At 44.1% G+C, this 27,960-nt stretch overlaps 1 protein-coding gene and 1 long non-coding RNA gene across 2 annotated transcripts in view; both read left to right on the forward strand.

The window, feature by feature from the left end:
• MAML2 (mastermind like transcriptional coactivator 2) overlaps positions 1-27,960 on the forward strand; it is a 205,591-nt gene that overhangs the window by 52,666 nt on the left and 124,965 nt on the right. The gene's annotated exons all lie outside the window — the stretch shown is intronic.
• Positions 300-27,960, forward strand: part of LOC149920313 (uncharacterized) — a 56,512-nt gene continuing 28,851 nt past the window's right edge. Inside the window, exon 1 of the long non-coding RNA XR_016463424.1 lies at positions 300-27,941. This is a non-coding gene — a long non-coding RNA (uncharacterized LOC149920313). The remainder of the gene's footprint in view (positions 27,942-27,960) is intronic.

A 27,960-nucleotide genomic window follows, 5' to 3' on the forward strand; every position in this document is an offset into this window, starting at 1 on the left:
TTTAAAGCAAACGCGTTGTCTATCAGCAAACACCTGAGAGCCTCCTCGAGAGCAGTGTTTGGGAATTTGCACAAGCAGGTGTAGAAAGGGTGAAGCTCTTTGGGGCACAGCAGCTAAAATGTGCTGCGTAGAAGTACAATCCAACTTCTGTTGGAGTCTGAACTAGCTCTGCTTCCCACCAGCTGCAGGAGTACGAGATCAAGCTGGTTTGCCTTGAAAGTAAAAAGAAAAAAATCCTGGCATATGGATTATTTTTTTCAGCACAGTTCTGAAGAGTGTGTGTATGAGTGTGTGTGGGGGGGGGGGGGGGGGGGGAGCATGCCTGCGCGTGCGCGCATGTGTTAATTTTGATGTTTTCTGCTTCTCTTCCTTCCTCCTAATGAATTCTATTTGTTTACAGCCTCAAGGAAAGCTTGTCACTAGAAATTTCCTTCGGAGTTTTCAGCTCGAGATTTCACAACCACAGAGCCATTGCAACACAGTGATAAACAAGCTGAGGGAGGTAGCCCTGGAGATTTGAGGCTTCCCTTTTTCACCATTTAGTTAAGTAAATAGCTACCAAATGTGCTGGGAGAGAGAACTTCATCCCTATCTGTAACAAGTAGTAGCAGAAGTGGATCTTTGTTATAAGTCAAACACTGAAGAGCAGACACAAGGACTGTGCTGAGCAGCTCCCCCTTATAACACTGCAGTCAGAAATCCTGGCTTTCTGCTCCTGGCACACAGCGCTGTGCTGCAGGCTATGTGGGAGCAGGGAGAACCAAAACAAGGGGCTGCTAAAGCTGTCTGCAGCTCGGTGTCACAGCCCTGGGTTTGCACTTTCCAGGGCAAACACAGGACCTGGCTGAAGCTTGGGAATTAAACCCAGGACATGTCCTGTACATAGTCATCAGCTGCCCTGCACCTGTCCCCTGGCCAGGTGTGTGGAGGAGGAATGAGGGCATCTCAGCAGCTTCCTCCTCTGCAGAGTGGCTGCAGGGGACAGTCTCCGTAGGACTTGGTCTTCAGATTAAGCTCAGTATCCTTAGAGATCCACTGTAATAATCAGGTAGGCTTTCTCTGCTCATTTAATCCATTGTAAAGTTTCTCCCAGGGACCTTCTCGTTATATAAATACATTGGGAGAAGCCTTGCAGTCATTGGAACAGGCTGCCCAGGGATGTGGTGCAGTCACTGTCCCTGCAGGTGCTCAAGAACCATGGAGAAGGGATCTGGTGAAGGAAAATACAGCTTTGGATCAACCAAAATTTTTTACCAGGATTTGTGAATTTAGCAGGTGGGCTTAGCCATGCAAAGGCAAAGCAGAAACAGAAACATACTGACATTTTCAAAATAGCTAAAAGTTTGTGTTTTTCTTTCATTAGGGCTCAAAGTTTGTTTTGAAATTTTTCCCATCTCTGTAATAATAAAGAACAGAAAAAATCCTTCCACTGAAACAAAAATGTTCCTTTTAAGTTGAATGCAGGTCTTTGCTGTCTGACCCAAATTGAAGAGAATTTTTGTTTATTTGAAGGAGGAAAACAAAAGACTTTGGACCACCAAAAAAGGACTAAAAATTAACTAAAGGAATCTAAGGGATAATTAAAATATATATATAAAATACAAACATATATATATTTGTATTACCTACCTAGGTGGAACTAGGTGATCTTTCAGATCCCTTCCAACCCAAGCCATACTATAATTCTCTGATTCAACTTATTTCTGTTTATTTGGTTCTGAGTTATGATCACTGATATCAGGAAACATATCTGATACAGAGGTCTGGAGCACCTCCCCTATGAAGCTAAGCTGAGGGAACTGGTCTTGTTCAGCCTGGAGAGAGAAGGCTGCAAGGAGACATCATTGCAGCCTTGCAGTATTTAAAAGGGGGGGAATCAACTTTTTACCCAGGTAGATAGTGAGAGGACAAGGGGGAATAGTTTTAAGCTCAAGGAGGGAAGGTTTAGATCAGAGGTCAGGGGAAAGTTCTTCATAGAGAGAGTGGTGATGTGCCAGAAGCCCAGACTGCCCAGAGAGGCTGTGGATGCTGTGGATGCCCCATCCTTGGAGGTGTTCAAGACCAGGTTGGATGGGACCTTGGGCAGCCTGGTCTAGTACCAGACCTGCAGGTTGGTAGCTTTGCCTGTGAAAGGGGGTTGGAACTTGATGATCCTTGGGGTCCCTTCCAACCCAAGCCATTCTATGATGAGATCCCTCACTTGTGCAGAAAATATATCACACATTTAAGGACCTAGACAAGGGAGTGGCTGAGCTAAGGAATAAGGTTAGGGCAATGAAATGTGCCTTTCTCCTTTCCAGTAGCAGAAAGCAGAGGAGCAGCCTCACCTGTCTGACTCTCCATCTGACCCCACATCCATGCAGCCAGCAGCTGAGGCAGCCCAAAGAAATGCTTGGAGTTTTTCAGTCTCCCACCAAGGCCAGGCTTGCATTGATACTGGCCGTGGTGTAGACAGGGAGGAGGCTACTTTTGTCCCGTCTTCACAGCCAGACTTGTGCCCAGCAAGTGGCTGCTCCTTGGTAAACAGCGTAATCATTAAATGTCAGCTGCTGCTTATGGTTTAATTGCTTTTGAATTTTTGCACGCAGCTCCTCATTCATAGCAAATTGGCATTTCGTACATTCAAGATTGTGCTATTAGCTGCACAATAGAGAGGCAGGTTTTCTGTAAATACTGAAATTTGGTAATTATAACCCAACATTTATTAACATACCATGGCAGATAAATGCTTCGGCTGCTGAATCTGCTGTGGGCAAACCTCCTTCCGGTGAGGAGCGTCTCATCCGCGCGTGGAGGGAGGCTCTAGCTGCCACGTTCCATTAACACCACATTAATGAGCCAAGTGCCCACGCACTGCGATGAAAACATACCCTGAAGTGTAGCAGATGGGCTCAGAAGCCAAAACCACACAATGGGAAAACCTAGGAAATCATAGTTAGATTCAATGGAAAACAAAAGCTGGGCAGCTCGACCTTCCTCGTAGTAAATATCCCAGAGCAGCAGGCGTTCTTGGATCTCCCTGGGTGAAATTGTGGACTTTCTGCTGACTGCAGGAAGAACAGGGTCTCATCTGGTTGCAGTCAGTATGTCAGAAGCAATCCAGGAACTGCTGCTGATTGACTGCGCTGTGCACCGGTGTCTCCAGCAAAATCCTGCAGCGATGCTCATAGAGCACTGGTGATTCGGTCCTCAGGGTATCCGTGCTGCAAACCCTATCACCAGAGCTGCTTAAAATAAGAGAAACAAAAGCAAGTTGGCAAGTGTGGCTGAATAAGCATGGGGGAAAGCACGAATAAGTTTATTGGGTAAATGCTTAACAACTATCATGTAATCATGCATGAGTGACACATCCCTTTACACCGGCAGAAGGGCTGCAGTGTCCCTCCTGGTATTAATGGTGGCAGAGCAGAAAAAGCCCTTGTGGATTAATTTCTTTGCTGGGCAGCTGTGGATATAGCACATGGTTTTTAAGAATTAATTCTTTTACAGAGCAGCGTAACTTTTGTTAACCCTCCCACCAGTGCTGCATCACTGCACTTCACTCTCCTTAGTGAGGATGTAATGTATGTGAATGATGCAATTACAATTAAGCTAGGTTTTAATTATATACATCAGGCAGAGTAATAATGAATCCTTGAAGTCTTCTGATAAAGCTATGTGTAACTACTGCTAACGAGCGATAGGACAACATGGAATGGCCTTAACTTGCACCAAGGGAGGTTCAGGTTGGATATAGGAAAAAATTATTCTCAGATAGAGTGGTGATGCAGTGGCACAGGCTGCCCAGGGAGGTGGTGCAGTCACTGCCCCTGGAGGTGTTCAGGAACTGTGGAGATGTGGCACTGAGGGATGTGGTGAGTGGGCATGGTGGTGGGGGTGGGTTAGGGTTGGACATGGTGATCTTAGTGATCTTTTCCAACCTTAATGATTCTATTGTTCTATGATGTGCTTAGTAGGCATCTGTACAAGTATCAGTGTGAGCATTCTTAATGCCACACATCCAACTTCCCTTATCTCCCCTATAAGCAGTTCTGCTTGTGAATGCAAAATGATTTCAAGCAGAGGAAGAGCTGCTGTTTGTTTTCCAGCTTTTTGATACAGTTGGGTGTTTTTGGACAAGATTATTTGCTTACCAGGTTTTGATACTGCCGTCACTGAGAAAGGCTTTTTAGATAAAAAATGCTATTTCCAGTCATCCAGAGGAATGTATCAGCCTCAAGTGCAGGAGATCTGAGGCTGTGGTGTGATTTAGCAGGATAAGTCATTGAACATGCTTTTCTTCACTCTTCTGGTGGGCGCTGTTTGTATTTTACATCTCTGCCCTGGCCTCTGTGTCAGTATGCCTGGGGAAAAGGCAGCTGAGCCCCTGCACCGTGGTGATGTCCGCTCAGTCTGTGCCTGCTTAGGAAAAGGAGCAGTTGCATAAAAAGGGTTACTAAAAATGGGCAAACACATGCTTCCAGTTTCCAGTGGCCAACAAGAAACTGGTTCATAATGCACATGGATGCCTGTGTTAAATATATTAATGTGATAGATAGCTCTGTAACCTTCTGCATCAGAGAGCAGCAACTGGGAGGCACATTGGCCATGCTGTTCTGATGGAGGATTTTGGTATGGGCCATTTTCTGATCAGACAAAACTTTGTTTCCCCATGCTGTTCTACAAAGATGGCTTGTCACCTTATCCTCATCTGTTTTCTTTATAGAGGAAAACTAATTGTTATATATGAGGATTATTGGAGGAATGGTGGCTTGGCTGAAGCCATAATGCAGTAATTACAAACTAAATCAAGCCATGCTGATGCAGTGTAAATGCATTTGCCTCTGAGTATGGAGTATTGTCATATACACATTCAGATGTATTTTGTGAGACGGAGGAGAGGGGCTGTGTGTAAAGCTGACCACATCTGGCCCATCCCCTGCATGTGTGGTAAACCTTTGGGATGTAACAACCTTACCATCGCAACAGAAAAACAGCAGTGTGCCCCAGCTTAAAATGGACCAACAGCTCATTTTCCAATGGCTTGTTTTCTGGGGGATTCAATTATCCTATGTCTGACAACTGCTTCTGGTCTTTTGTAGCTGCAAGGAGTCACCAAACAACTAACTCATTCTCACTGTTTTGCTGGTGCTTCCTACTAAGTAGCAACACATGGCTGCTGGTACACCACAGAAGCCAGCAACCTAATGCACAGCATGACAGCCAGCTCTTGGCAGCACCCTGTGCCCTCTCAAAGAGAGTAGGAGATTGTACAGAGAACCAGAAACCTCAGATGGCTGTGTGTATGTTTTTGTTTGTTGCATGGCATTCCTAGCCACGTTCTCACAAAGTCCCAGCCCTCCTTTCTGGAGATGATACTTCAAGTGAAGGCAAAAATCTTCAAAGCTTCTGTGGTAGTTTACATTAGCAGCACGAGGCACATGCCAGAATCCCAGAGTCCCAGAAAGGTGGAGGTCAGAAGGGATTTCTGGAGGTCACCTAGACTACGTCCAGATGAATGGAGCTGGACTCGATCCTTACAGGTCCCTTCCAACTCAGGATATTCTGTGATTCTATGAATGGACCCATTCCATTCCATGAAGCTGGTAGCATCCACTTTGCCCCACGGAGTTTGGATGTAGTTCTGCATAGCCCAGAGCAATGCTGAAATTCAGAAGGCTTTGCCTCGAGGGATTTTGGTGAGCCTGCCCCATGCAAAACTGTGCTGTGAATGGACGGAGAGATCTTTGGTTGTCTCTCTGCATGACACCGGTGTGCTGCAGGGTTAGAGAGCTAAGGGATTTCTGAATGTAGGGGATGGACAAGCCTTCTGGAGCTAGGTGTATCTCTGGGGTCACTGTAGCCTCCAAAACAAAAGGTGTGAGAACTTCTGTGAGACCAGCTGTGACAGGGTGTTGCATTGCCAACAGCCCACATATTTTCTGTAGTTCTGTATTCTGCCTTCACAAGGGCAGAGTGTGGCAGGGGTGTGTTTTTGCCCAGGATAAGGCACATCTCTGCAGCCCAATGTGTACCAAACCCCGCACTTCCTTCAAATGCAAAAACATTACTGCATATTTTGGGGCAGTGACTGCTTACTTTGGTACCCTTGCCTGCCTTCACAAAGATAATGGCCCAGATGAAACTGACATACATCTGGTCTGTAGTGAGTAACATGATAAAAACTATAATGGTCTTGTCAGCAAGACCAGCAAAATCCAGAATGGAAATGGAGAAATTTAGTCATGGCACTGGTGAAAGTGGGAGAAGGCAGAAGACAGAGTGGCAGCCAGAGCAGGGTGGCACTGGAGGTGGACCCCTGTAAGCTCCACACCAGTTGAATATCCAGTTTTATTTCCATAGCTACAGACCACCGTTTCTATTTCTTCTTCTTCTTTTTTTTTTTTTTTTTTTTTTTTCTGATGAGGGAAAAAACGACATCCTTTTGGGCTTGACTAAAATGGAGTGATCTGTTCATTTAGCTGCTGAGAAGGGAAATTAACTTCATTCTTATCCGTCTACCTTATTAGCACAAATATTGCGGCTGCATTATCCTATCCCACATAAAACCCTGTACAGTAGAGCCTTTTAATTGTCTGGCTAATTGTTTGGCCTCGGAGCTGTCTATTTCCGATTGTCTAATTCTCATTAGAATGCCAGCTGACACCAAGTCCTCCAAAGCTCCTTTTAGCTGCTTTTAACCACTTCTGGACTAATTTGGTGGTGTTGAAAGCACTTACAGAAAGGCAACTAACAATAAGAAACACAGTGCAAATGTTTCTCTTCTCTAATGCATTCAACATTTTAAATCTTGGCCATAAAAGAGTTTAGATGCTGGTTTAAATGCATGTATCCCTACAGAGTCACAGCATTGTTGTTAGTGTTCAGAAGTGTGTAAAATACATGGACTGAAAATCTAGGCACAAATACTTCAGTCCTTGATCTGAAATATCTCCTCCTGAAACCAATGGGTTTTTTTTCACCCTATGAATAAGGAATGAATCATGATGGCAGGATGCAGGCCCTCAGCCAGAGAAAGGATCAGTCTGTATTACAGTGCTCTTTGTTAACCCTGCGTTAAGCATTTTTGAGAACAGCCTACAAAACCTGAATGAGACAAAATCTTTGGTTCACACTCTTGATTCACTGCCATTTATTATTGCCACGCAACCCTTTTTCTCACTTTGTGATACTTCGATCCCCATTTCAGATTTTAACTCAGTCCATAGCTATAGCTAAAAAAAAAAAAAAAAAAAAAAAATTCTGTTACCTGTTCCTTTAGTAATATTCTTTGAACAACTCTCAGTAATTCACTGGATGCAGAGATTGGAGCATGGCTGGGCCCATGTGTGGCCTATATCTCTATATCCCATGTGGACATCAAACTCAGAGAATCACAGAATGGCCTGGGTTGAAAAGGACCACAATGATCATCTAGTTTCAACCCCCTGCTATGTGCAGGGTCGCCAACCACCAGACCAGGCTGCCCAGAGCCACATCCAGCCTGGCCTTGAATGCCTCCAGGGATGGGGCATCCACAAACTGAAGAATTGCAAGTTATGAAAACTCAGCGGGGCAGGACACCCTCACAGTTGTGTTCCCCACCACCTCATCTGAAAGAAGGGGGAAAAAAAATGCATTCTTGCAAGGTTTCAAGTGACATTTGTCAATCTAAAACCTAGAGAGCTGTTAAAGTGTGGCCAGGTACTGAAACTGGAGAGCTTCTTCGATGAAATATTGCCACTTTACAAATATGTGGTATTTGGGGATTTTTCTCTCAATTTTTGGAGACATATATCTGACGGAGCCAGGTATGGAGCTGATGGAACTCCTGCATGTTTCCCCAGCCCTAGGACTTGTGCTGCATTCCCCTTCAGAATGTCTTGGCACCGTCGTCCCCCAAGATATGTTAACTGCCTATTGCAACGCTATCCACAGCCAAGCTGCTAGTGCTATTTCCTGCCAGCCGGGGCAGCTGAGCCGTTATGTCTGGCATATACAACTCCTGTTTATGTCTTGCTCAGAACATGTAGTAGCAAATTTTTATAGCAACAGTTTCTTGTTATATATAAGATAAAAGAGGGAGGAGAATAAATCTTTCATTGTGCAACTTGGAGTGTCCATTCCAAAAACTGGTGCTGGAGACCACAACAAGAGCTATCGAGATTTGAAGAGCAATGCAGTGCCACTGGTTCTGCCTGGCAGCTCTTCTTCCCATCCTGAGATGGGCTATTTCCTACATTTTTGAAGCCCTGACAGGCTTCATTTTCAAAGCATCCTTTCTGAGAAATACTTGAACTGCTTTTGCCATGGGTTTCTTTCTCACTTTCTTACTTTCTAGCAAATCATAGTGTTTTCCCCTTGACATTTTCTCCTATCTAGTGGAATAGGATACTGAGTTAGTGGTGTCTCCTTCAGCTGTGAACACAGATGGAATTTATGGCTTTTGGGGCTGTATTTATAACTGTTTTAAAAGCAAGGCAAATGTCATCTACTAAAACTCCTGCTATGCTGTTTCTTCCTCAGGCACTGAACACTTTGCAGCTCCTGCCACACACAAGGCAGGAATCCTAGGCTTGGCATGAATTATTGATTTCCTCGCTACAGACACTTCTTCATGTTGTTCAGGGATTTACCTGAATGTAACGCTTGCTTGAATCATACTCTTCATGTGAGCCACGTGCTTTCCGGTTAGTGGAACTACAAACACTGCAGCTCTCATCTGTCTCACACAGAGATGAGTTAAAAGGGAAGAAAATGCCATATATTGTCTATTGTATACTTTCTTCAGGTCTGTGCTTGCATTTAAGCTTCCAATTGCCTTTAGGTCTCATAGCCTTTGAAGTTTTTTTGGCTTCATCTTGTAATTTTTTTTTTTTTTTTGGTTATAACTCAGTTCTCTAGCCTGATATTTTCTGATATTCACAAGTACCTGATTAATTATTCCTTTTAGCCTGGGTTCCTAAGGAGACAAATCTTATCCAGTCATGTTTCTCACCCATGGGTGGGATTTTGAGGGCAGTGGACAGCCAGCCCTCCAGAAACTGGCGTTTACCAGATCCGTGGCTCACGGGATGACTTTATTAAATAGGAAAGCTAAACAAACATTTTCCTTCTTCCTGATTTCTGTGTCATTTCTTTTCAAGACAGAGCTTCTGAAAACAAGAGTCTAATGTTAGCACAGCTTCCCCAGAAGAGCTTTCCAAGACTCTGAGCTCCCAGCAGCTCTTACTGAAATTAATGGGAGCTGCTGGGGCTCAGCCCTTCCAAAAATAAAAAGATTTTGCCAGTGGTATAGATGCAGATATCTAAATTTAAACTGTAGTTTTTTGAGCATCTGGAACCTAAATCTGTGTCTGAACACTTCAAAACAAGTGGCCTGATTTTTATAGGCACTGAAGTTAGGGGCTGTGCAGGTCAGAGTGTGTTGGAAGTGAAGGGGTAGATACACATAGCTGATATTTAGGCACATGAATTGAGTTCTGCACCTGAGAGTGAGAGCTTTCAAAGCACTCAGCCCTGGCATGAGTGATCTTCCTGAAGTCTCTAGGTCCAGAGGGAAAGAGTTAAGTCAACACGGAGCACTTCAGAAGGCTCTCGGCGCAGCGTGTACATCTGTGTTTAAGGAGGATGCTGGAATAAAAAATACTTTGCAGGTGCAACATGGCCAAATTAGCGTGGTGGAAGAAACCGTAGATTTTAAGATCCTTGGACTGGAGCAGTGGCTCTTGCAGCTTAATGCTCCACACATACCAAAGGCTTTTTGTATTTATTTTCCCTGTGTGTGTTGTTGTTTTAAGCGAAAGGAACAAACAGAGAGCAGTTGGCTGGCGGAGCCTGCGAGCTCTGCGGGAGCTGCCAGCGGCCTTGCTCACTCCTCCTGCTGAAAGGAGCGGGCTGTGGAGGTACAACTGCTCCCTGCCCCGTCCTGCGCCTCAATGGGGCTTTGTGAGCCCACAGCCGCCCGTAACCCTTTCCCAGCTCCGCAGTAGGGTTTTCACCAAAACTGGCTTTTTTTTTTTTTTTTTTTCCTTTTTGTTTTCCTTAGATGAAAGGAGAAAAAAAAAAAAAAAAAGCCACATTATTTTGGCCCTGATTCAGCATGAAGTAAACAAACGGGAGTTTAGATGCTGCTAGAGATGGAGCTGGGTTGGAGGCCCGCGCAGGCTGAGCCCACGGCCGGGTGGCGGGAGGAGCGCCGCCTCAGCCGAAGGAACCGGGATTTATGTGATCAGAGGGGGATGATTTATCACCTTTCCTTTGACAGCTGCAGGATTAAATGTACTATTGAGTCAGAGGTGGCTGCCTATAAGGAGATTTACCTGTAAATGTGCCCCCAGAGTGAAGCAGTCTGGATTTAATAAAGATGCCAGATTTACCACAAGCAAATGAGAGGCTACGGAGGCCCACATGATTAAGTGACAAAATGGAGGTGGAAACTGGGAGGAAATGAGGTGAAACACAAGGGAACGACAGCTCGAAAATACGGACTGAAAAGCAGAGGAGGATAAAACACCTGGGTTGGAGACTTAAGAGGCTGATAGGTGTAAAAAGGCAGCAGAAACGCAACTCAGATACCCTTATATAGCCTTGGCCTTGAGTCTTCGCTTGTCCTCCACTGGAAAATGTGGCAAAACATTGCCAAAGGTTCCCAGTGCTATTTATGGAAATGAGATAAAATTGAAGCCAGGTTTGGGGTAAGCAAAACCTCCTTGTTCCCGAGCTGTAAAACCAAAACCCTGGTTTGGATTAAGGACCCACTGGATCTGCATCTTCCAAACTTGGGAGAGAAGAGCCTGCGGACCAGAAATCCCACCAGCAGTGCACCATGCCTGGGAGCTGCTGTGAGCCGCGTGCAGTACTGCAGGGCTCTTGTGCTCTATGTATTTGTTTAAACTTGACAAAAACACAGGCCTTTAATCTGCAGCAGTTTATTTGAACAGGCTTAGAAGACAAGGTTATTGGTGTTGTTGTCTGAAAGCCGTGTAACTGAGAAGCTTATGCTGAAGATTTGTGTCTGCGTGTCCACTCAAATATGTGAGGATCTGCATGTGGAGGACCCAACATTCAGAATCGAAAACTGTGTCCACATGGAGAAGAGCAGATGTCTGGTCAGAGTCCCAAAAAAGACATGGAGCAGTGCCCTAGATGAGCTGTGCAAGACATGCTGCACAGATCTGCCCATCCCCATGTCCCGCGTTCATATGTCTGTTTGCCCTTTGCACTTGTGCCTTGGAAGCGACTTGTCCCTTCATTTGCGTTCACATACATGCATTCAGAGGACACATCTTTAGTGCTGCCTTCAAAAATCTGGCCCTAATTTTAGACCAATTTACTATTCCAATGAAACGAACCTGCAAAACATATGGCGCAAATAGCATTCGCCTAAGTGGACTGCGCAGTTCAGGTTTGATTTGTGACTTTTCTTTACATTCTCATTCATGTGGGAGTCCGCGATAGGCCTTTAAACAGAATAAACCAAAAACCGTCCACAGCTGCCTTTCATCACGAACACGGCTGCAGACAGACTCCAGAGCAGAGAGCCTCTGTCTGGGGCAATTGCTGGGACTACTGTGGAGGACGGCTCGCGCTGCACGCCCGGCCCCAGCAGCAGCAGCACCAGGCACGCTGCTGTCTGTGAGAGATCCAGTCCTAGGGTGGAAGAAAGGGGGGAGAGAGAGAAAGAGAGGAGGAATAAAGAAGGAAAAGAAAACCCACCACGATGAAGATTTGGTAGTGGATTTTAAATCACATTTAGACATAAATCCTTTGAGTTCACAATTTCCATAGATTACTGGCATCTGTGGACCCCAGATAGACTGTAATCACTAAGATTGTTCTAATCTTCCTATGGGAGGTTTTCAAAGGAAGTATTGAATTACACCAATTCTTAGCAGGGCTGGGTTTTAACTTGCAAGAAAGTGCTTTAAACCTAAATGCATACATTAGTGCCAGGGCTGTAAAGTGAGGGTATAATGCTTGTAACTTTCATACATCCTGATGTGTAATTTGTTATCTGGACAATAAAACTTCACAAGAGAGGCATGTGCTCAGCTGCACCCAGTAGTAAGTCTATTACAAACCATCAGGCCAGTGCTGTCTCTGGGCCTGCTGTGTGACAGCTCCCCGCAGCACATTCCTGCTCTTTGCAGGAAGCAGGGCTCGACTCCTGCACCAAGGCTGACCTGTGCTGCTTATTCACTGAGCCTAACAGGACCCTGCTGCAGCATGGCATTTCATGCCGCTGCACTTTGTGCCTGCCCCACTCTGATTCCATCTAGATATCCATTTGGCATGGAAAACACTGCACAGAGAGAGCAAAGCTGCAATCTCCCTACTCATGACCAGCACATCCACCAAACTAAAGTTAGTTGCACACACCTATATAAATGTACATTGGGATTGTTTCTACTGAACACATTAGATGGATGTGGGAAGCTGATGTGGGATGGAAATCCAGGCTACTGTGTCAGATTCATCACTAGTACACTAAAATGAATGGAATTACACCAGGGATTATACAGTCCCCATATGGGTTTTTATGCCTGGTAACTCCCCGACTTTAATGGGTATCAAATTTGCGCCTGCTATACTGGGTTCCACGGCTGAATGCTTTGCTCCAGCGCTAAGGGATTAAATAGACAATTGAGGTTTCTCAGAAAGGATGTAGAAAATGTAAATCAAAAAGAGAGTCCCTGGCACTGGTTGCAGTGCTGACAGCCCTCACAATGCCGGCTGCCTCTGACCGCTCACAGTGACCAGGGCACGGGAGTCCACATGTCCCCCCAGCCTGCTCCAAAGGATGCGATCTGCAAAGCTGAGCCAGGATCGCTGGTGTGTGACCGGTGTGAGAGCTGGAGGGGGTGGCAGAGCCCGTGTCACCGTCACGGCGTCACAGCTCGCTGGCTCTGCCCTATTTAGCACGCTGCTGGCGAGCCAGATGCTAACGTGGGGAAACGTTTGCCTTTGCATTGCATTCAGATTGCTCTGAAATTTTAGGAGCCTGTCAGGAGGACTCTGAGGTAGTGCTACATCTGCCCTGAGAAGAGAACTGCTTGAGGGAAGGAGCTGACCTTGAGAACACATTCATGCTGGGCTGTAGTATTTTGCGATCAAAACGATCTGATTTACCGGGGAGTCAACATTTTTGTTAACTGCTTGGGAATCAGTCAGCACTTTTTTTTATGACAATGCAAGTTTCCAATGCAAGTTTTGGGTTTACTTAGGGAAAAAAAAAAACAAAACAATTTCATTTGTTTGGGGGTTTTAGTTTGCTTTGGAATAGTACTGCTTCCCGGCAAGGGACCACAGAAATTAATTCTCCACAGCTGTGCACAAGCCAAGCTGTGCAGAGAAAACCTGCTCCGTGCACTTGTTGATGTTCACACAGGCTCCATGTTGTGTGGTGGGGCAGGAGATGGCCATGAGAGAAGACTAAGAGTAACTTGATGTGTGCTGCTGTCAGCATGAAGCTGAGCTGCTTGCCTTGTCAGTAGGAGAAAAGAAGGTATGGGGATGGGGAAGGACAATGCCAAGCACCACCATAGTGTGCTGTGTCTTAGCAGCTGTTTGTCATCTGTTGGATCATGACAGTGTGAAATTCATCCCTAGAATCCACTCAGGAGTGACTTGTGGTGTGCAGAGGGTGGTGGTGGGCAGCGTGGCTGCAAGGCTATTGAGGGTACATAGAAGGAGAAGGTTACACTGCAGTGTTGTCTCATACACCCTGATTATTAGCTGCACTGATTTTCCTTCTCTCTGCAAGGTTAATAAATGGCAGCCCTGAGGGTCCACACCTGACTCCCCAGTGCATTGCAGGGCTTGGTGTGGGGTTCCTCTCCATCACCTCATCTCAAGGATCTTCGTGTCAGTGTGTGCATGGATGTGGGATTGCAAATATTGCTAGAGTTGTGAATGGGCTGAGCCTCATGGTTTTCATTGTCCTGGCAGTTTTTCCTCTGTCCCTCCAAAAGAGCTTGGGCTGATGTTATGTGTGGAGTTCAGTCTTGTTTAATGAATACTGAGTCAATTCTCAGAGTCCATCAGACTGCTTTGGAGTGGGCTGCCCCATGCTGAGCTCTAGCTTTCTCAACCTTCAAGCAGTTTTATTAATGTGAGCAGGTTTTGAAGCAATATGGGCTGTCTACTGGCACATGCAGACTGTCTGCTGGCTAAACCAACTTGCCAACTTACACCCTTCATTGTGCATATTTCTGTTGATATCTGTGTTGCCTGTTGAGCTGAAGCAGTGCAATTTCTGTCCACAGGTCAGTCCTCTCATCTAGGAACTATAGAAGTGACTTCCCAGAAGTGATGATAGTGCTTTGGGCTTTTTTGAAAAGCACTCAACTGTATAGACCAGTTGCCTTCAGGTGGGGTTAGACTGGAAGGTTGGAGGTGATCTCAGCCCTCGTTAAAGCTGGATCTCCCCAGCTGTGCTATGGAAAAGTAGCACACTGCCTTTCCTGCACATACACTTCACTCCCAGCATGGTAATGGCCCCTCCAAGAGCATTACATATACATAGGTCAGTAGGAGCCGATGTACTTGGTCCAGATGGTTTGTACGGCTTGAGGGCAGACTAGGGGCTCACTGCAAGTGAAAGCACAGTCTCAGAGGTTGGATTCCTTCTCTAACACCTCCTTGCTCTGTGGGTCTTCTCCTTTTCACCTCCTGTTTATTTCCTCCTTGCTGTCAGCAGATCAGCAGGACGCATTAGCTGAAGCATAATTCTAGACAAGAGCTGGCTGCTATCCACTCAGTTTGAAGTGGCCTTGCTTCACAGATCCATATATGCATGTCCAAAAATATTCTTCAACTTCAGCAAAGACCTGTAGAAGAGCAGCATATACCTGCAACACGAGTAATGTTAAGACTGATTGAGCTGCCTGAGTTGTCACAAGCTTTGCGCAGACCTATCTCTCAGATGGGACTGAATTCGTGACTTAAATGGGTGCTTTAGGTTGATTTACTGGAGGTTCACTTACAAATACAATAGGATTATGAAATATGGGTATCTTCAAGTAGATTATTCTTCACAGAGGGGTTATTTTCTCTGCCTCTAGTCTTTCTGACTTTAAAAACCAATGATTTAGTAGCTGAGAACTATCAGGGGAGGACAGTAGTCCTGATTTTTCTCTGACATATGCTACAGTAAATTAATAATTCTGTGGAAGGCAAAGAAATGGTAATAACCAGGATAAATCTTGTTGAGTAAGAAACATATGAGTGCACGTCGCATGTATTTTCCATAACACTTAGGAAAAAACTTTGCTCATTATGCATGGAAGCTTCTTCTTGGATCCTTTTGGAAAGATGCTTTCTCTGTGGTCAACTTTGGGCCCAAATTACATGACTGAAGCCACAACACCTCATCTGAAATGTGGAGTTCTCCATGTGCAGGCATGCTCTTAGCCTGGGGTCAATGTAAAGTACTTAGACTTATTTCAGCCCCACTTAATTACAGGCTAAACGAGAACAAATTACCTTGCTGCAGGCTTTCAGTATGTGCAAGGTCACTGACTATGGCTTAGCTGACATGTAGTAGGATCCAGACTGTAGACACATGAGTGTTGTGCCTAAACAACAGTGGCAGTAGCATCAGTTGAGTCCTGAGAGTATTTAATTAATGTGACCAAACATTGCCTCTTCTTATCTGTGAACAGAGTTGTATTTACGAATTGCAGCTTCCTGTACATGTTAGAGTATACTCAAACTCTAAGTTACCTGTTCATGTTGTTTGAGTTTCTGTGAGGTTCTCTATATCCTGGGTAAGATTATCAAATATTTTGAGATACTGAGAAATAAAGTCTAGATGATGGCATGTTCTTAACTCTAGTTTGAGCTGTTGCCGAAGAGCTACATTTGTGACTCTGTAGCCAAGACTGCAAGATGCATAGCAGCCTTTATTGACTCATTGGATAGAATGAGGCGTGTTGGAAGTATGCAGCATTTAGTAAAATAATGCCCATATTGATCATTCTTATTATTTCTGTTACAGAGTTAGAATTTTAACTCCAAGTCAGAGGGACAGATCTGTTATGATCCTTCATTTACAAATGAAGTGCAAAGATACAGAGAACCTTCATCACAGAAGTGATGGCACAGTTTTGTCTCAAAGGGGTGGGACATGACAGTCCATACAAATATGATTGCCTGTTTGAATGTCTCATGGTTGATTTCTGTCTCAAACCAACTCACGCTCTCCCAGATAGATATTTCATTGGCACAGCTCACTGTTTCCTGTAGGCAATGTGGATGTGTAGTCAGATCCTATTTTGGATGTGTTCTGTGGTGTGTTGGTGGTGGTAAACACCAGAGAACAATCCCAGGAGTGTTTAATTTCCTAGAAGAGACACAAGTATATGGTTTGTCCATTAAGTCACAGAGTCAGGACAGAGCAAGGAAATGAGCTCAAATGTATTGCTTTCTAAACCTTTGCCTTAACAGCAGTTTCATATGCTTGGCAAGCAGTTGAAAAGAGCAAAACATGACATGCCAAGGTGCAAAAAGCCCCCAGCACTTCTTCTTGGAGTGCCCAGTATGGTGGAGATCTGTGCTGGTGCATACGTATGGTGCAGCATGGAGCCAGCTGGGAGCCATGAGAAAGCCAGGGGAAACTGGTATGGAAAACGTGGTGTTAGAACTCTCCCTTTTATTATTTTTCTATCAGAACATTTAGTTTGATGGAGTTGAACTATGATGGTCAAGGACTTTCAATAGGCTCTGGTGATGGTTCTCTGAGCATTTATTTTCCACACAGACGATTCATAGCATTTCCCCATTTAATGTGGAGAAACTCAGATAAAAAACTACAAAGAGCTTTACTACTAAAAGGAGAAAAGCATGCAGTCCATCACCAAAGAACTGTGCCAGTTCTCTCCATTTGATGACTAATGGTAGAGTGTCTTAAACCTTCTCCCTTGGTATCATTTGGATTTCTGACAACTCTATTCTCTCATGGGATGAGTAACTATCAGTCTGTTCCCAGGAAGATTAACTCATCAAATGATGGGGGGGAGGGCAGGGGGAAGAAAGAAAAAGAAACAGAAACAAACTTTTCATCATGTTGCATGTAGTTTGCCCCCCAGACTCCAGGAATGAGTTTTAAGTTACTTATATTTGCCTACATTCATAAAAATCTTGGACTGTTGTTTTTTTTGTTTTTTTTTTTAAGCATATTTTTTTCACCAAAGCAGCAAACTAAGGAGGGATTTAGCACCTTGAATAAAAAAACCTTTGTTCTGCTACGAAAAAAAATTGGTAAAACTTCGGTCAGTTACAAACCCTGCCCTCAGCAGCACAGAATGCATCTTTCTTGGATTAAAAAAAAATGCCCTCTACTTGAGCTGTTACTTCTGTAACCAAGTGAGGAGCACCAGGTGGGGATGGAAGCAGTCCTGGCCCACTGCAACTCCATGGACTTCAGCAAAGGCAGATTTCCCTTAATCAGACCTGGGAAGAAGGATTCACTTCATTTTAGAGGCTAGAAATGTAGGCCTTATGTCTCAGCTGCTTTTCTAGGGTATCTTTACAGTCAGTGGAAAGAAATCAGTACATTCAGAAAGCGTCTATGCTGGCCACCCACCTCTGGGTGGGTTGAGTTGCCTTTGGGAAGTGCTTTTCTACCCATTGACTGAGGGATATGCTTCTGGGGCAAAGATAGAGGCTGAATCCCGTGCTAGGTTCAGCACAGCCTCCAGGGTTGTTCAGCTCTGGGAAAGGGAACTGTAAAGCAGCAAAGGCAGGATGATAGGATAGCAGAACATAGCACAAGCCTCATCATTGCTATCTTTTCTACACACTTCTCAAGGGCCTGAACACCTCCAGGGATGGAGCATTCACAACCTCTCCAGGCAGCCTGTGCCAGCACCTCACCACTCCTCCCTGTGACAAACACTGGTCTTTCTTTTCCTCCAGGATCTGTATCATAGACAGAACTGTGTTGGTCCCAGGGCAGGGAGAGGTTGGGGTAGATCACACATTGCCCTCACAAGCTTCTGTGCAGTTACTTCCAGCAGGATACTTGGTCACCCTGATGTATCATCAGCTGGGTCTCTGCTCATGTGGTCCTTCCAAATTCTCCTACACATTCAGAAACCAGGATCTTGGGGCAGACATTTTGCTCGGCTTTTAGACCTATTTCACTGTACTACGGGGACATGAAGTGCTAGTGAAGTTAAAGGCTTCTTTTCTCAGGAACTTGGCTTTCCAGTTGCATTTGCAGCAAGGACTCAGGATCCAGCCTTTTAAACCGAGTTTTTTAACTGCATTTCACCAAAGACAGATTAAAATAGACAACTCAAATACAGTCAAGTGATTTATAGCATCTGACTCTACAGTCTTCTGAGATCCAGTTTATATAACAGATGCTCTATATACACAAGCTAATCGCTGCCATTGACACCAGCTGAGGACTGTTTACTTCATTACCCAGACAGGGTAATCGCATGCTCCCACTTCCCCATGTCATTTATCCAAGGAATACAAAGCTCTCTACAAATGTTAATGAGTTAATCAGTGTGACACCCCTCTGTAAGAGCAAGTTTGCCCAAATGCAAAATGAGGCATTGATAAAGTAAAAGACCTGCCCACACTCATCCTGTGCCAATCGTGCTGAACTCGAAATGCCACCAACCTTGTCCCTAGCTCTTAGGAGCTGTCTCACATAAAGTAACATAACCACTCATGAAAAGATAGTTCTCCATTTGCTGTTTTCTCACTGATCTCTTTTTGTTTGGTTTTTAATTGCTATTAACATTTAGGAGGATCACTTTTCCTCTACTAGGTCAGGTCTTTTGCACTTGTAGCTAGCAAGGACTTGGCTCACCGAACACCAGACTGAATCATTTCTTCTTACATTTCTGCTCAGGCTGACACATGTAGTTTTGCTTCTGAGACGCACTAAAACCACTCTGGGATTCAGGGCACTGCTGTGCTTTGATGACAAAGGAGAGGAAAAAGAGTGCTTGAATTTTTCTTGAGATGTAAGTTCCGCATCAGGTAGGAAACAAATTTTGTTATTTCAGGTTTGAGAGATAAATTGGTACTTGTTAACTAAATGGAGCATGCGCATCTGCCTTTCAGAGTGGGAACATCTCACTTCTGTTCTTGCTTTTGTCCTCTCCAGTGCACATGATGGTTTAGAACTGTACAGTCAAAACTGAAACACACATTAACATGGGTGATTCCTCTCTGATCACAGGGAAGGTTTCTAACTGACTGCAAGGGAGCTGTGTGCTCTGTGCCGGAGACAAAAATCTCTCCTTACCTGCACTAAGAAGCTGCTCTCCCAGCAGCAGCCCCTGTGTTGATTTATCTTGTGTTCTGACTGCCGTGGAAGAGTTTGAATGTTAGAAAAACAAACAGCGCATCATAAAGCTGTGAGCAATATTGCATCTGCTTTGCATTTCTGCACCATTCTGGCAAAATATTTAACATATGCTTAACTTGAGCGGTGGCATGTGGGTTTTATCAGCCTAACTAGAGCTGCTCACCTAGAATCAGTGAAGATAGGGTTATAGAGGACCTCAAGATGCCTAACTCCAGAATCTCCATTCTAACCTCAAAGCAACATCATCAGTTTCTGAACCAGCTACCTGTATAGCTTGTTATTGCAAAACTCCACCAATAAGGCTTCCCTTTCTCCAAATGCAGCTTCTACTATGCTACTTTCTGTTAAGCATGTGTGTCAATCCTTTGGTGGTCTGGGACCAGAGTCAAAGAAATTATAGGATATTACATTTCAGAGAGTAATTTTATGCGTGGTTTTACTCATTCACTTATTTCACGTGGAAAACATTGCTCGAAGCAGCAGTGATTCAAAGCCATTCAGTGTCAGTGTTTTTTGTGGGTATCCTGCATTTACCTTTGTCAGAGGGTATGGTGGACATCCAACAAAGTAGCATTGATATTGAAAGTGCTTTATGACAAATATAGGCATAAACTTTGTAATGAGGTCTCTCTGTGCCTGGTTATTTTCCACCAGCACCTTCCTGGAGTGTAATCCATAATTAAGTAAATTTGAGGTAGTTATAAAAATGCGTGTGTTTAGTAAGAGGGTATCTAATGGTTTTCAGTCAGCTTTTCATGTAGTATATCCATTAACTTTGCAAGAAAGCTAGTTGTATGGAGAAGGTAGCAAATACCATTTTAAGTAGAAAAGGGTGTTATTTACTTCAAGTGAATTGCTTGAAGCCAAGTTTTTGCCCTGTCTTCTCCCTTCAGTGGGGCAGGGAGGTTGGTCTCACCTGAGAAGCACCAGGGACTTTTCGTAGTATCATCATCACACCCCTAAAATGCATCGAGCTCATGTGAGCGCAGGTCTTTGTGCAGTAGGAGCTGTGCCACTCAGCTCTACCTCGGCTGTCTTAGGCTACTCCTCTCTCAGGTTGAGCAATAGCAATTCATTTCAGTTTGGCTTCCAGTCAGTCTCTCTAGCTTGCATGGCTCAGATTTAGCTTTGACTGTAGACTCACGATGAAGATTTAACCCTTGCAAGTTCAGGGATGCAGATTCTCCCTCCTCAACACATTACTGCCAACTCTCTGCTAGAGAGTGGTAGATGCTGCTATGGCTGGTCCTGGAAAGGGCCTCGACATGGTGGTACCAGGATCCTTCATCTGTTCCATCTGGGTGTTGTCATGCTGGTAAGGGGTACCCTAGCCCCAGGCCTCCTGCCTATGGGAGCAAGTCAAGCACTTGTGTATGGCCAGAGCAACCATAAGGGTTTACTGTCCTGATGTTGGCTGGGCTGTTTAGGTGCTGGCCTCCAGACAGCACTGCTCACACAGTCTGCATGCCTCATGAAGTCTTCTCCTATTTCTTGACTCTCTTTTTTCTCACCATTTTAACACCCTTTCTCCACACATCTCTTCTCCCACATAAAAAAATCCAGTGACTTTTCCCATCATTGGTCTCAGTTTTGAGCACTCCCAGGCTCTTGCACAAGGGATACCTACTACCCCAGCCACCCTTCAGGAAAAATATAAATATATATTTGCAAGAAACTCAGTTTTTCCTAACCCTGCAGTGCCTTCTGACCAAGGTCAAGGGGCTTCGTGGGCAACCAAAGTCTGGGAATGGCACCAGTGTATTTAGGCTGCAGGTGGAGGCTGCAGGAAGCACCATATTTTGGAAGTACCAAACCAGGCTTTGCTCAGTTCAAGATTTCTCAAAGCATCTAGAAAATGACTCATTTATTTTTTCCTACTCCTTTCGAGAATCTGCTGTTGGAATACATCTCTGTAGCTTGGATAGGTCTTTCACAATGTTTGTAGATCATTTTTAGGCTTGTTGCATGCGGTGAACTCTTGTGTCATTTCAGGCAGCATCAGGTGAAAGACTGGGGAGGGAGAAAGATGAAAACTTCTCTCTGCAGCACTGTTGCTTAGCCATGCATGCGGTACATCTAAAAATAACAGCTAATGGAATGGGAAGCCAACAAGATCTGTTGATTTATAATGGCTTTTTTCCTGGTTTATTGCTTGAGTGCCCTGCCCACTGAAATTTGACTTTGCAGCCAGACTGCCATTAGATAATAAACTAACACTCTCCTCTTCGTTGCTGGATAGCCCTCTGAATTTCTTGGCATGAGCCATTTTTTTCTAATATCATCCAGACAAATTAGAAAAACGAGTTCTAAACTAATTAAAGAACTTTGTTCTCTTCCAGTGATAGTTATTAGGACATACGTGTAGGTTAAGAACCAGTACAAGAGATACGTGTTCACATCTGATCTGGATCTAAGAAATGCTCCTTGGCTGGATTTATATTTCATTTTAAATATGCATCTGTGTCATTGGTTTGCATCAAGAAACACTAAGATAATAAAGGGTAGGTGTCCAGACTTTCTTCCTTTCTACTTTCAACATTAATCCCAGAGTTGTCTTTAGAAATAATTTTGTCACCAGTAAAACAAAAACATGTGAGCCTATTGATCTCTGCGTATATTTTCACTTTTAAAGGCACAGCAGATCATACGCTGAGAAAGTAATATTTTATATGGTTTGTAGAAAATAAACCTGTTTTATCACTGCAATAAAAAACGAGCCAGATGTTTAGAGGAACGTGTTCCGTATGGACAGGGCTTACAGTTGTGGAACTTGCTAAAACCACGCAAAGCTACAGTTATGGAGAAGACAGGAAGACAGCTTCCTCCCTGAATGTGCACCATTTCCCAAGGAGGAAGTGGGCTTTTTTCTGCACTCTTTGTTGATTTTGAAGCTGAGAGACACCTATTAGGTCGGGACTGTAAAAGGCTTATGCTGGCAATGACATCAGTGGTAAAAACACCCCCTCCCCGCCCCACAACTGATCTAACTACACTTTTAAGAGACTTCTGCTTCCCCTATAAAAAGGTAGATGCATTGACTTCTTTGTTTTACAGCCAATGCACTGTTTAATATGGAGATACCAGCACTGTCCATTTTATGAACATACTTCCAGCTTCACAGAAAGCAAAAGTTCCTCCTAAATTTCCATGGAAGATAATAAAGTGCCTCATTAATTAACTAATTTAATTTCATTTTATGGCCCAAAGCCCCGCTGTGCTGAGATGTGGCCTGCCACATCTCCAGGCGTGCCCAGATGACTGCTGGCTGGAAAGCTGCAACAGGGCAACACTGAATATTTATTGCCCCCGGGGTAACAAACAAACATTTAGGTGGGGGAAACAACATGTCTCTACCTGGAACCCATGGAGATTGTGTCAGTGCATTTGGTTTTTAATGGGGGCTGAGAGGTGTCTACATGCTACCAGTGGGGATCCCACAATGGCATTCCAAGGGCCTCTGCTCTCGTCTGACGCTCCTGAAGAGTGAGATTGGATGGATGGGGTATAGTCAGCACATGGGACTTAATCTTAAATCCTAAATCCTGAAGACTTGAGCATTTTGTCCCAGTCCTGAGTGCAATTCCATAGGAAACTGAGGCTTTGAATTCCCAGAATGCACTGAACATGTCACAGTGGTGAGCTCTGTGTAACACATGCAGGGAGTGCTGCGTCTGCATCCTAAAGTAAGGTCAGCTTCCCATGAGCAGAATATATTGTCATCTAATCTGGAAATGCCGTGGGGACATGTGAGGAGAAAAGCAAACCTGTTTTTTAAATCCTGTCTGTGTAAACTGGAGTTAAAACTTGCATTTACAAAGTATGCAGTGAAGCATCTTATTTCCCCTGTCGTAATTGTTATTTTTGAACAGAGGAGACAAAATATGAACTAAACTTAATCTTTGTGTAAATATATCCCAGGGGAGCAGTAAAAAAACTCTGGTCAGTTGTGTCGTGAGTACCTTCAGCTTTCTGTGTATGTGGGGGGACTTTATCCTTTGCCTTGTGGATGCTTGCAGTTGGCCATGTGTTTCTGCTCCTGCATTCCATCTGGGCAATTCTATGTACATGTTTGGAAGAGGAAATATTTTCCCTTTTCTAACCCAGGAATTGGTTATCTTTTCCCTTGTGATGGACTTCTCTAACTTGCTGCTAGATGCTGCTTGTTCTTGATGCTGTATTTTATTTCTAGTCCTGATTCATTATCTGTCTGATATATGGGTTTCTGTTTCTTGAGTGCTGTAGGGACCTCTTTACAAACCAATGACCATAATGTGTATGTGACCCTTTAGCAGAGACGAGGAGGTTGGTGAAAACAGTACCATCATATCCAGACTTGATGTCTAAGCCTGAGAAGGTACAAGTGGTCTTTTTGAATCATCGCTTTTGTGAATCATTATCACTTTTGAAAGCATCACTTCAGAGTCCTCACAAGGAGCTAGCAGCTCTAGGCTTTCTTCTGTCTCCACCCAGGGCACAGGCTGCAGTCACTCCCAAAGAGGACAATGCAGTTTTGGTCTCGCTGAAGTGCTGCACTGACTGTTGGAGGATCTGGGCAATAATCATAGAATCATAGAATTGTTTGAGTTGAAAGTGACCTTTAAGGATCATCCAGTCCAACTCCCTGCAGTGAACAGGGACACCTACGGCTCGATCAGGTGCTCAGAGCCCTGAGCAACCTGACTGTGAACGTCTCCAGGATGGGGCATCCCCCACCTCTCTGGACAACCTGTGCCACTGCCTCACAACCCTTATTACTAAGAACTTTTTCTTTATATCCAATCCAAATCTCTCCTATTTTGAAACCATTTCCCTTGCTAAACAGTCTGTCCCCTTCTTTCTTATAGCCCCGTTTAGATACTGAATGATAATCCAGAAGATCCACCTAGGTAATTCAAGATACCTCTTTATAATCAACAGTGCTTGCAGGACAGGGCGGTATGCTTGTGGCCTGGAAAGGGGCCAGCATGAAGCATCATCGACCTCAGCTCAGTTTAACTAAGAGCATTTTTCTTTCTTGCTCATTTTATCACACCAGACCAGTTACTTTCATGGGATTTGGGCTAAGTGCTGCCACGCTGTATTGGAAGTTTTGACAGTTCTTTTAGTACCCTCTAACAGGCTTAAGAGATAGGGCAGTGAGCAACCGGGATGTCATCCTCTGGAGCACCGGGCTTCAAAGCAATGAGCTTCCCCCGTCCCTCCTCCCTCCCAGCACAGCCTTTAGTTACAGATTGTGCAGCTGCAGTGAAAAACTGCTGCAAGTTGGAAGGAAACGAAGCGGGTTGTTGAGATCAGAGCCCGGTGTTTTATGAAACAGTAGAAGGAAAAGATGTAGCATCTGTAAATTCTTTACATTGTAATTCCTAAGGTACAAAGCTTTTTGGTGAGAGAATCGGATGTAAAATCCCCATTTTTTCTTCTTTGTGTGTGAATCTCAGTGCTGTGCAATTGGAGACATTTCTGCTTCTTTTTATTATTTTTTTTTGTCTGACCCCAGCATCTCTGCCTTGCCCAGATACACCTGAGAACCTTCTTTCTGCCTTCTTCAGCATTTTAATTTAAAACATTTCGGATCTACAGATAACTGCTTACATTTTTATTATTCATCCATTTTTTTCAGTATTATCATAAATTATTTCCTTAGAGAGATTTCTTTCCTAGCCCATGATAGAAGGAAAAACACAACAATTTTGAGCTCATTTTGATTTTTTAAAATAAATTTCATCTTATCTGCTTTTTGATTTCACTGGAAGCTGGGCCTTGTTGTTAATGCACACGTGTAGGACAGGACGAGTTAAAGGACCGGTCACAGCAGTGATTGAAATCAGCAAGCAAATAACCTTCATTGAAATAATCCTTTTAAGTTGTGCTTTGCTCTGTATAATTTAGATATTTTCCAAAAGAACAGTTGAAGTAGCCGTTTCATAACCACTAAAACAGATTGATTTGCAACTAAAAATGGATTTTACACTAAATTTTGGGTGGTTTTAGTAATTGTGAGGATATATAACATACACACATTGAAGCTATAACATAGCTGGCTGCAGATATATTCAGATTGTAATGTTCTGTCAATTATGGTATAAAATAAAGTCCTTTTTGTTAATGAGATTTTTGCTGGTAGTTTCTACCAAACTGCATGTGCATAGAGCCAGAATACAAAAATAAATGTAGAAGACTGTGATGTGAAGTTGCCTGCTATCACCTGAGTACGCCAGATATTTCAAGAACAAGCATGTCAAAACTAATTTATATTTTACAACTATTTGACGTATTAAACAATAGGAGAACCATCTTTAGAAACTGAATTGGATAGATTATTTCAGGCCATCCTGCCCTTCAGTTTCTAGCTAGCGGGTGAAATCATCCTGTGCGTGCTTTTTGTTCCTAGACGAGAGAGGGAAACTCGATCTGCTTTGTGTTTTTTTTAATTCTCAAGTGGTGTCTTAGCACTGAATGAACCAAGCTGAGGGAACCGAGAGGAAGAAGTGCTTTCTGCACCTGCAGAACAAGCTGCAGCTGTCGGGTGCTGGTTTATCACTTCAGCAGGTTCTCTGTCCAGGTGCTCAGCCAGAGTGACTTCCCCGAAGTCGGCTCTTTTCCTTCTGAGATGTCAGAAGCTGCACGCGTGGCCTGAGTACTATTTGGATTTCATTTAAGATGTAGTAATAGATTGCATAAGCAGCATGTAAAAATGATTTGAAATGTAATGTAAGTAGGATTTTTATTAAAGGAGAAATTGTGTTTAAGTTGAATTAAAATGACAATAGTATGCGATTAAACTGAGTGATAAAGGCAAGAAAATCCCAGATAACCCACATATTCCCACAATTCTCTGTAGAAAAAAAGATAACAAAATAATGTTTTTCTGGACATTATTTTTTTAAATGTAGTCCTATTTACCAAAGTCAGTTGACTTTTCTGACTTGTACTGAAAATGAGAAACTCATTCACCCATTGCTCCTTCCACGTTTGCAGCAGTCAGCAACTCAGCCAGGACCCCACTGAGCAATCCTCTATGAAGTTGCCCATTTGCCTTTTTGAACCCACTTCTCCTTTTGGCAGGCAGTTCCCATTCAGCTGTGCTCATGTTTTAATAGACTGGTGAGCATGGCACTGGTGAGGCCACACCTCAAGTGCTGAGTTCAGTTTCGGGCTCCTCACTACAAGGAAGACATCAAGGCCCTGGAGGCGTGTCCAGAGATGGGCAACAAAGCTCTGAGGGCTCTGGAGCACAAGTCTGATGGGGAGCGGCTGAGGCAGCTGGGATTTTTCAGTCTGGAGAAGAGGAGGCTCAGAGGAGAACTTATTGCTCTCTACAGCTGCCTGAAAGGAGGTTGTGGTGAGGTGGGGGTCGGCCTCTTCTCCCAGGTAAGCCATAGGATGAGAGATAACTGCTCCAAACCTTGGCAGTGGAGGTTCAGATTGGATAACAGGAAAAACTATTTCAGCAAGAGTGGTGATGCGTTGGCACAGGCTGCCCAGGGAGGTGATGGAGTCACCATCCCTGGAGGTGTTCAGGAGCCATGGAGATGTGGCACTGAGGGACGTGGGCAGTTGGCATGATAGGGGTGGTTTGGCCAAGATAATCTTAGGGGTCTTTTCTGAACTTAATGATGCTGCGTTTCTTTGATTCTATGATTCAGGGCAGTTTAAATAGTGTAAAATAAACACGATACATTTCTGCTTTTCAAAATGTCATTCAGAGGATTTTGGATGTCTCTGCATTCATTTTAATGGTGATCATAATGTGCAAACAGAATGGCATTTGTGAGGATGAGCTCATGTTGACTCAGCAACATGGCAACCTTGAAGATGTTGGTTAGGCCCTTCTTGGAATGTGGCAATTTCCCAGTGTTATTGCTGCCTTTGGAAGCTCTGTTTGGTACACAGGGTGTGCTTTCAAAAGGACTGGGGAATGAGTTTCCCACTTCAAATTTGACAGAATTATGGCAAAAGAAGTCTTACTCTCCTGTGCTGTGAAACACACAGACTATACAGCAGCTGAAAGCAGAAGATTTTGGACCAAAATCTGAAATTTTCTCAAATCTGAACTTTAACCAGAGCTTTTGGTTTAGTTTTACACTCACTGTGTGGATCTATTGCTCCAAGTACTGTCAACACCCTACCCAGTAAGCAAAAGGCAGCAAGAAATAAGAGATCACCCAGCACTTACAGCATAGTTAATTGCTTGTGTAACGTATAATGACTTCCTGAGGTCTAGTGAGAATGCCAGAAGTAGCAACTATAGCACAGGTCCCTGCAACTCCAGCTGAGGTGCTTGCTGGAGCAAAGAGAACTCAGTGCACTCTGAGCTGCTGGTCAGGATAAAACCAGATCAAACAGAGACTAAAGGTATCTTTGATCAGATTTCCCAGAGCACTTAGGGAGCCAGCGTGCAGCCCTGGCTTTCTGGCCATCTGAGGTGAGATCTTCCTGGGGGCAGCCTATTGCCCTGGCAGCAAATAGGGAACAATGAATCTTGGTTCTGTCACAGTGTGATGTCAGGGGAGGCAACGATGATCACTCAGAAGGGTTTGGAGGCTCTCCTGGAGCTCTAGCTCTGCCCTTTGTCCATCCCTCATTCAGGTGAAATTATTCAGCTGCTCTGAAAGCTTTGGAAGGGATGGTAAGGCATTTGGATGGGC

The sequence above is a fragment of the Phasianus colchicus genome, chromosome 1 (assembly GCF_987193195.1).
Source record: "Phasianus colchicus chromosome 1, bPhaCol1.hap1.1, whole genome shotgun sequence".
In the NCBI taxonomy this organism is placed as follows: Eukaryota; Metazoa; Chordata; class Aves; order Galliformes; family Phasianidae; genus Phasianus; species Phasianus colchicus.